This window comes from Trichogramma pretiosum, unplaced genomic scaffold (assembly GCF_000599845.2).
Source record: "Trichogramma pretiosum strain Unisexual culture from Peru unplaced genomic scaffold, Tpre_2.0 scaffold40, whole genome shotgun sequence".
In the NCBI taxonomy this organism is placed as follows: Eukaryota; Metazoa; Arthropoda; class Insecta; order Hymenoptera; family Trichogrammatidae; genus Trichogramma; species Trichogramma pretiosum.
In genome coordinates, this window is record NW_019641657.1 from 134504 (window position 1) to 144439 (window position 9936).

Consider the following 9936-nt stretch of genomic DNA (forward strand, 5'->3'; position numbering starts at 1 on the left):
AAAAAACTGTTAATTGGTGAATTTGCTAGGATCATGTTTTATATTTAAGTGAGTTGTGAGGTCATTCAAGTGCAAAAATGTCTCGTGACAAGTATCACATTCAAAGGGACGTTCACCATGAGTATGTACAGCATTAATATGGGTTTTGAGCATAAATTGGTAGCCAAATGATTTGTGACAAATCTCGCATTCGAAGGATTCATTGTGATTGTGCACTACATTCAGGTGATTATCGAGGTAATCCTGGCAGCTAAAAGAACTGTAGCAGATCTTACACACGTAAAATCTACGGTGTTGTATTTTTAAATGAATTCCGAGTTCAATGGAGGTGAACAACGATTCATCACAAATTTCACATTTATACACCGTATTTTCCCCCATCGTATTGATATTTCTCTTATAGACTTGCTTTTGCCGAGTTCACATTCAACCGACTATTATTATCACTCGCGTTCTTTTTTCACGATTGGATTACAACTTTGATACTCAGATTTGCAGCCCATCCAGAATTGATAAATATTTGTTTATCGAACTTTTCGAGCGACGCAAGCTTCAACTGCATTCGTCCATGTATCGCTCAGCTATTCCTTCACCCTGCAGATTAATCGAATTTAATAAGAAATTGCTTAAAAAACCATCACGGGGGTATAACACAAAAAAAATATTATACCTTACTCTATAACCGTTGCTTTTAATCACTTTCTCGATTATATGTCAGATGTTTTCACAGTAAATTTTCAAGATACACACTGATAAAGTATTTGAGGTTATATAGTTTCGATTAGCTTTTACACTGCCTCTCGGTTTCAAACATGGACTCGTGCTCTTTTACGAAAATGATTAGTAAACATTCGCTCGTCGTGACACGCAGCTCATCGCTATCGAGTGAACACTGAATACATCGGTCGCGCTTACTTTTATGGTCGAGGTGATCCCCGCGACTTCTATCGTCCGTTAGCAAAAATCTCCCCCTCTACCGTTGACCGCGTCCATGAGTTCAACAGTATAGGCGTGTTGCTTTGTTCTTTGTGTGTTTACCTACGCTTTTTGCCAGTAGATTTCGCAAAGAATACTTCAAGAGATACTCGTCTTTACATTATGCTTCAATCCGAATTATATCTAGTGTCATGTGTGTATAAGCAGCACGACGCAGCTCTATGTACAGCCATATGTTTACATGATATACAAATAATCCACTTTTATTTGGCGGAAGATGTAACTCTCACATCGAAATTAAACTCCATCCAAGCAAACGTAATACGCAGTTAAATTGTTACAAATTTTCTCTCTCTCTCTTATTTTTTTTCCTCCACTCCAGGACCGCTAATATCCAAAACGCATACATATTAAACGGCGTCCGCGCGTGAATTTTCTCATTTTCATCACGTATATCTCCCTCTCTGCGGAGCTCCTTTTCCGTGGCCGGGCCGCGTATATAATAACGTTTGCGTCTTCTTGCCTGCCTGCCTGTCTGCCTGCACAATTACCACCACTACTTACACATATAGCCGAGCTGTATATAATGCGCCGAAAGAGTTTGCACCTTATATTACATACCTCGTATGCTGCACTTTGTTCTCGCCGCAGCTCGGCGAGGATAGTAGAGGTAGTAGTAGTAGTAAGAGTAGTGTGCAGGAGAGGCACCGACGCACCCTCGGCTCGCGTCAGCTCGCGTGTAAAAATGATTTAGACCTTCGTTCTGGTGCGCGTGGCTCTGTGCACTCTACGTATATATATATACGTATTTTCTAGACGAGCCATTATCCTTTCGAGCTCTTTCGCCGTTTATATATATATGCGAAACTTCTTTACTTTTTCTTTTCCTTCCCTGTATTCTTCGTTTCTTTCTTACTTCTTCGTTTGCTTCCTTTTTTCTCGTTCGTTGTGTGTACCAATTGCGAATTTGACGTATCACGCTAAGGCTTTCATACAAATATATTCGTTTACTCGACAGCTATAATACTTTCCGAATTGCGCGTGTCGGTCGCACACGCCTGTCTCTCGTTTTTGTGCTAGCTATTTGAAATTTATTCAAATGTAATTTTTTCGTGGTACGATTCCTCCTGCCTCGCGTTAATGCCATATACTGAAGTACACGCGCGCATATATATTATCGTTATAATTTTAAAAATGCATATTAGCGCGTCTCATGCGGAATCTCCGTGCTGCAGAAAAAGAGATTCGTGCGCAGCTGCTGCCGTCGCTGCAGTGTCAACGTCGCGTCGTTTTTTGCATTTTACGCGCGAGGCAGGAGCATTTCTTACTAATTTTTCTCGAGTCCCCTTTCACACGACCCCCCGAGTTTCCTTGCTTCACAGCAGCAGCAGCAGCAGCTTATGTCCCCTTGGAAAGCTCGAAAGCTCGACGAGGACGAGCGCAACGCCGCGTATATTTGCATACGAGAGCTTGGCACTCGTTTCCTTGCTGCAGGATACGTTGCGCGCGTGAAAAAAGAGAGAGGGCGATGATCCGTCTCTCGCGCTTGCAGCCGAGTGCACACGCGGGGCTCGATTATACACCCTTCTTCGCGTCGTTATATATGTACTTGGTTCACGGCGACCGTTTGCCAAGCAGCGTGACACGTGACTTCTCCCCAGGGAGCGGGTAATAGAGGTTTTTTTCTCTCTCTTTCTAATTCTATGCGCGATGTGCGTTCGATGCACTTATAGAGCTACGTTTTTTCTAGTAAAAAATTTAACTTCGATGCGTCTTTTGCAGTGTATTGTATACTAGGGTGGTTCGCTTTTGCAAAAATATTCAAAATCGCGTATACGTCATGGCGATTCTGAAAGTTCAAGTCTTTACGAAAAGAAAGCCGGGTTCAGAACCTAAAAAAAGTGTCGGGAACCGGTGTCGATCGATTTTTGAAGTTTCAAAACGTGGTCCAAAAAAGGAGCAAAATCGGTCAACCATTCAATTTATTTCAAACTGTGTTTCGAGAGTAAAAATAATATCGACAATACATTTTCTTACGTATTTTTGTCTGTAGAATCGAATGCCGTAGTCAGTTTTGCTCTACGACTTCGTTTTCATCGATAAAAATGTACTTTTTTGATTTTTTTTTCGCTTAAAAATCCAAAAATCGACTTTGCAACGTTTAAAAATGAACAGAAAAAATCTTCGAAAATTTTTGACACTACCAAAATTTAGGATTTTTTGTGACGAATCCAACCGTATAAATTAGTATATGCTTTAAAATTATTTTCATTCATAAAAATGCAAATTTTCGATTTTTTTTGGCTGAATTTGACGAAAAATCTCGAAAACGAGATGTTTTCGAAAAAAAATCGTTTTTTTCTAAAACGATGTTTTAGGACCAAAATCACAACGTCATTCAATTTTACAGCAAAAAATACAAAAAAAATGTTGCAGCGGGATTTTTTAAGAGCACTTTCTCTCAAAAAGGGCTCGTTTTCGAGATTTTTCGTCAAATTCAGCCAAAAAAAATCGAAAATTTGCATTTTTATGAATGAAAATAATTTTAAAGCATATACTAATTTATACGGTTGGATTCGTCACAAAAAATCCTAAATTTTGGTAGTGTCAAAAATTTTCGAAGATTTTTTCTGTTCATTTTTAAACGTTGCAAAGTCGATTTTTGGATTTTTAAGCGAAAAAAAAATCAAAAAAGTACATTTTTATCGATGAAAACGAAGTCGTAGAGCAAAACTGACTACGGCATTCGATTCTACAGACAAAAATACGTAAGAAAATGTATTGTCGATATTATTTTTACTCTCGAAACACAGTTTGAAATAAATTGAATGGTTGACCGATTTTGCTCCTTTTTTGGACCACGTTTTGAAACTTCAAAAATCGATCGACACCGGTTCCCGACACTTTTTTTAGGTTCTGAACCCGGCTTTCTTTTCGTAAAGACTTGAACTTTCAGAATCGCCATGACGTATACGCGATTTCGAACATTTTTGCAAAAGCGAACCACCCTATTGTATACGCCTCGATTTATCGAAGAGACAACGAGACGACCGACGTCTTTCATTTTTTAATACAATGTTAAAAAAAACCTTAAATTCAATCAATATTTCATGTACATTTAGGAAAATTGAGGTAGAAGATACTGAATTTTGGATAATGTACTTTCATATGAAATCGTAATTAAAAGTTTCTGATTCATTTTTCATCATGAATGTGAAATTTCACCAAGATACAATCACATATTGAATATAATAATACTTATTTATTTTCGAGTTGTTCGCAACGCAGACACATAAATATTTCTGATTGACTTTCGCAAGTGATAACAATATGACGGTTTAAGTATTTCACAGTTTTATGCTTTACCTCGACGAATTTCTCATATCAGTGCTCCTATTTAAAAGAAAAGACGCACCCTCGAAGATACCTTGCTCATATACATACGCTCACAGAGACTCGAGTACGATCAAGTTGCGGCGCGCCTCGCAACGAGTACGAGGAACAAGAGTCATAAATAGCAGGACAAACCGCGAAATACCACCGAGATAGCCCCCGGAAGTCCTTTTCGGACGCAGTTACCGCTACAGTGCAGCTCATTTTCCGTCTCTTGCATTATGTGCGTGGATACATAGCATTTCACATGCATGTACCAGTCTCGTAAAATCGAAATTTTTCTCTGTACATGTGTCATCGTTGCTGCTGCTGCGACAGAGATAACGAATTTATTCACGATTAGAAATCTATATGCAAGCCTGCACTGCAAAAATAGCTCGACTATATAATTTACACAGTCTAGGCTGATAGTTGAATGAAGAGTTGAGAACTAAGTAGTCAAAAAATTAACAAAGAGTAGTATTTAGAAGTACTCGAAATATGGTGCGAAAATAAAACACCACAAAAATAATGAACAAAAGTGTAATGATATTTGATATTGACTCAATCATTTCGGCACAATTCTTGCTAATATTTAAAAAACAATGTTATATTATAAGTATCTATACATAATTACACTTGTTAATTTTAATTTTTTCTCGTATTGTCTTAAGCAAAATCTTTACGACCTTCGTGTTTCCTTCTTTGGTGCTTTAACAAATCAGATTTTCGTCCAAATTTCTTTCCGCAATCGTCGCACGCGAAATCTTTGCGACCTTCGTGTACTGTCCTTTGGTGTTTAAGCAAATCTGATTTTTGTGAAAATTTTATTTCACACTTGTCGCATGGGTAATCTTTGAGACCATAGTGTACTGCCTTTTGGTGTCTAGTCAATTTTGATTTTATTCCGAATTTTTTTTCGCAATTGTCGCATGCAAAATCTCTGCGATCTTCATGGACTGTTTTTTGATGTATTAGCAAATCCGATTTTCGTACGAATTTCTTCTCGCATTCGTTGCATGCGAAATTTTTGTGATCCTCGTGGACTAATTTTTTATGTACAAGCAAATACGATTTTAGTCCGAATTTCTTCTCACAACTGCCACATGAATAATCTTTGCGACGTTCATGTACTGTTTTTTCATGGGATCGTAAAGTCGATTTTCGTCCAAATTTCTTCTCGCATTTGTTGCATGGGTAATCTTTGCGTCCTTCGTGGACCGTATTTTGGTGGGAATGCATATTCCCTTTTGTTCCAAATGTCTTATCGCACTTGTTGCATGCGTAATCCTTACGACCTTCGTGAACTGTTCTTTGGTGCATCGACAAATCTGATTTAGTTCCAAATTTTTTTTCGCAATTGTCGCATGCGAGATCTCTGCGGCCTTCATGAACTGTCTTTTGGTGCATAAGCAAAATCCTTTTGTATCCAAATTTCTTCTCGCAATGGTCGCATGCGTAATCTTTTTGACCTTCGTGTACTGTCTTTTGATGCTGAAGCAAAATACATTTTTGTCCAAACTTCTTCTCGCATTGATCGCATGCGAAATCTTTGCGACCCTCATGAATTGTTTTTATGTGGAAGAGCAAACTCTTTTTATATCCGAATTTCTTGCCACAATGGTCACATTGACAATCTTTGAAAACGTCGTGTACTGTTTGCGATTGTTTTTTAAATTTTTTCCCGCGCTTGTTATCTGCGAAATCTTTCCGACCATCATGGACTGTTTTTATGTGCGAAAGTAAACTCTGTTTATTTCCGAATCTTTTGGCGCACCTTTCACACAAGTAATCTTTGAAAATTTCGTGGAATATTTTTTTATGCTTCAGTAAAGTTGATTTATTTTCGAATTTCCTCTCGCACTTGTTGCATGAGAAATCTTTTTGATCTTTGTGTACTAATTTTTGATGCGTAAACAAACTGGATTTTTTTACAAATTTCTTTTCGCAACTGTCACAGGTAAAATCTTTGCGGCTTTTGTGCTCTGATATTTGGTGTCTACTCAAATGACTTCGAAACTCAAATGTCTTTTCGCACTTGTCACAATTATAATTTTTCTGATCATTGTGCAGTATGTCTCGATATGTCATTATGGTTAATTAAACGATAGATCCTTCTATCGTTTATAATATGGTTAGTTATCGTATATTATATGGCTCGTTAGATTGTGAAAGACAACGTTCAAACTAACTTGTTTCTACTATAAATAAGATTAGCGTCTCGAGGAACGATGTCAAAATTATTTATGATCATATTGGTTACAATTAAGGTACCGATTTATTTGTTTATAAGTTCTCTTTACGATATTTGAATCAGTTTAAAATTTCAACTTAGCGACGATTATTCCGAGGAATTTTTTGTCCTTCTAAAACCAAATACTCATAAAAAAAAACTCCCGACAGACGTATGTAAAAAATTTTGCATGCAACCTGTCTATTTCCATCCAATTGATCTTAGGAATGAAGTTTAATCAGCTCCATGTAAATTTATCCGTTTCATTACGAGGCGTCTACTATTGGGTAGTGCTATCAACTACGTCATGATAAACAAATAAAGAGCTTCGAGCCCACAGGTGAAAACAGCTCAGGTCGAGCCTGGCAGCCCCACACAATAAACATAATTTAATCTCTTTTCTTCCTCTAGGATCAACAACATCGAGAAATTGATAAACCGCCTAATAAGCCATTCTTGATAAATGATATTTCCTCATTGGCATAAAATGAATATGGACAGATTTTTCATTTATTCCACGCTTGCTTAAACTAAAATCGCCTTTGCATAGTCGGTAAATTTGTGTCTCACTGACAAAACATAAAACACAAACGACCAATTACACCACGAATAAAAATTCACTGATATTCTATGTAACATTTCTTATTATGACTCGTTGAATAAAGAGTGGATTGATCAAAAAACAGCAAGCGAAATAATCGTAGCTTTCGTCGTTCATGAGTGTTTAGTCGATTTGCCGTGTTAGTTGTCTTTTGTTTCTCTCTCTCGTCTCACTTATTTCGCTCGTTTGTTGTACTTCGTGCTGGTTGCTCAAGCAAACGACACAGCCGCTACGCGTGTCGTACTACTTTTATAAACAAAGCAAAATTGCACAGTCCGCGGCAACTGGCAAGCGATTTTCTGGTGAAAACTAAAAAAAATATCTTCAACTGTAAAAGTTACGGCGTGTTTGTGCGTGAGTTTACAGAACGATGTCCACGTCGAAGGTTTTCGAGAAATTGAAGAGCTTACGAGAAAACATCAAGTGGGAGATCGAACATGATCGATATGAATTTATCGAAGAACTTGCTCGTTTAACCGAAGACGATTGGAAATGCATCGACCAATTTCCAAATCTCCGAGACATTTTTCAAGAGGGAGAAATCAATCAACTTCTTTGTGACGCCATATCTAACTGGAGCGATGGCACGTATGACAACAAAGGAAAAAAATTCATCGACTTTGTGATTTAAGACCGGCTATGGATGGATCGAATTGGAGACCATGCAAGAAAATATGTTTTTTTTTTTTTTCAGGATTTGATATTTTCCCGTAAATATTCGTATCGTTGATGTGCTTATAGATTATCGATTAGGTGACATGGAAAATTAATACACAATTTTATCATTTTTAGATCCTTGTCGTCAAATTTATTTTTGCCTATATCAATAGATAAATCGCAGCTCACTCATTTAAAAGTTTACAATTCGTACGACATTAAAAAAGATGCTACGATCGATAGCATCGGTCAAAAAATACCGCGAACACGATGATTTGCATATCGCTACGTACATACGTATATCTCTCTACTTCTAACCTAGTTTCAATTTCTTCGTCATCTCATCTATCCCGGTCCATACATTCACGGCTTTTTCGCGCTTTATCTCGCTCGATTTCTCTTCAAGCTGTTTCTCTTTCAGTCCCTTTTTGAAAGAGTTTAACCGACGATTTAACCGACGATCGGCGATCAATTTTACGTAATCATGAGCCAAATCCTTGGCCAACGATGGGTACCGTTCGGTCAACGATGGGGACCGTTCGGCCAACGCATCCGTGATCATTTTGGCTCGTAGTTTAAGCACCTTGCATCCTCTTGCCCTGCGCCTCTCGCCGATCTTGGGAGCGTCGCCGAGACGATTCGGCCGATCGCTGCCTGCCTCCGCGAACTCGTCCGTGAGCCTTTCAGCTTGTGGTTTATGCACCTTGCATCCTCTTGCCCTGAGCCTCTCGACGATCTTGAGAGCGTCGCCGAGACGATCCGGCTGATGATCGCTGCCTGCCTCGGCGAATAACTCGGGGAAGCCGCCCTGGCTGGGACAGACGAATTTGGACAGATCGGCGCCGTGGTCCAAGAGCACTTCGGCCGTGTTCGGCTTCAGAGTCGCCACGGCCCATTCGAGGGGCGTTCGGCCCAGCGCGTCCCTCGCGTTGATGTCCACCGGCCTGTCGATTTTCTCGCAGGTCTCAAGAAACATCGTCGCCAATTTATTGTCTTTGCAGTCGTCGTCCTCTCGGCTGCAAATGACGTGCAGAGGCGTCATTCCCTCCTCGTCGGCCAGATTCGGCTCGGCTCCTTTCGTCAGCAGAAATTCGGCCAGCTTCGCGTCGCCGTAGTGCAGAGCCAGGTGCAGCGGCGTGCAGCCCTCCTTGTCCCGGGCATCGATCAGCACCCGCCGATTCAGCTCGTCGCAGACCCCGAAGAACGTCGCGGCCACCGAGTCGCCGCTGCTGTAAGTGGCCACGTAGTGCAGCGGAGTCAGTCCGTCGACGTCGCGGAGATTGGGATCCGCGCCGCGTCTCAGCAGCGCCTCGGCCATCGTCGCCGCTTCGTCGCCGCCCATCATCAGGGCGCAGTGCAGCGGCGTGGCGCCTCGCTCGTTCGGCGCGTCGATCAGCACCTGCATCTTCAGCTTGTCGCAGATATCGAGAAACAGCCCGGGGCTCTCCTGATTGGGATCGGCGCCGGCACGCAGCAGCAGCTCGGCCACCTTCGCGTGGCCCCGGGCCAGAGCCATGTGAAGCGGCGTCTCGCTCTTCGAGGCCAGATTGGGATCCTGGCCGTGCTCGAGGAATTTCGCCACGACGTCAGCGCAGCCGGCCATGCAGGCCGCGTGGAAGTGCGTCAAGCCGGACTTCTCGTCGACGTAGTTCGCGTCGAATCGGTTGTATATCTTGAAGAGGGTCGGGATCAGGCTGGAACCGGAGCCGCAGAGCGTCTCGGCCGCGCGATGTATCGGCGTGGTGCGTCGCAACACCACCGGCTTGCCTGCCTTGTCGAGCTCGGGCTTTGGGTCTCTGAACTCGATGCAATCGGCTACGAACCGAACGAATGCTGCCGCATCATCCTTCTTTTGATTACTAGAAGGCTCCCGGGCCACGTCGGAAGGAAGCGTGTCCTCTACGGCATCCGTGAGAAGCATCTCTATTTCTTTCCACTGAAAAACCTCGTGGAAACCTGGAACCGAGTGCTCCCAGTGCTGGAATCGACGGATCAAACCACGTCGTCGGGCTTTCGTCTTCAAAAACCGTCCGACCGATCTCCGTAATTTTTTCGATGTTTGCACATCGAAGGTGCCTTTGCGAATAGAGCCCTGGATAAGCTTGTATAAGTAACTCATTTTGCACACTCGCATCGC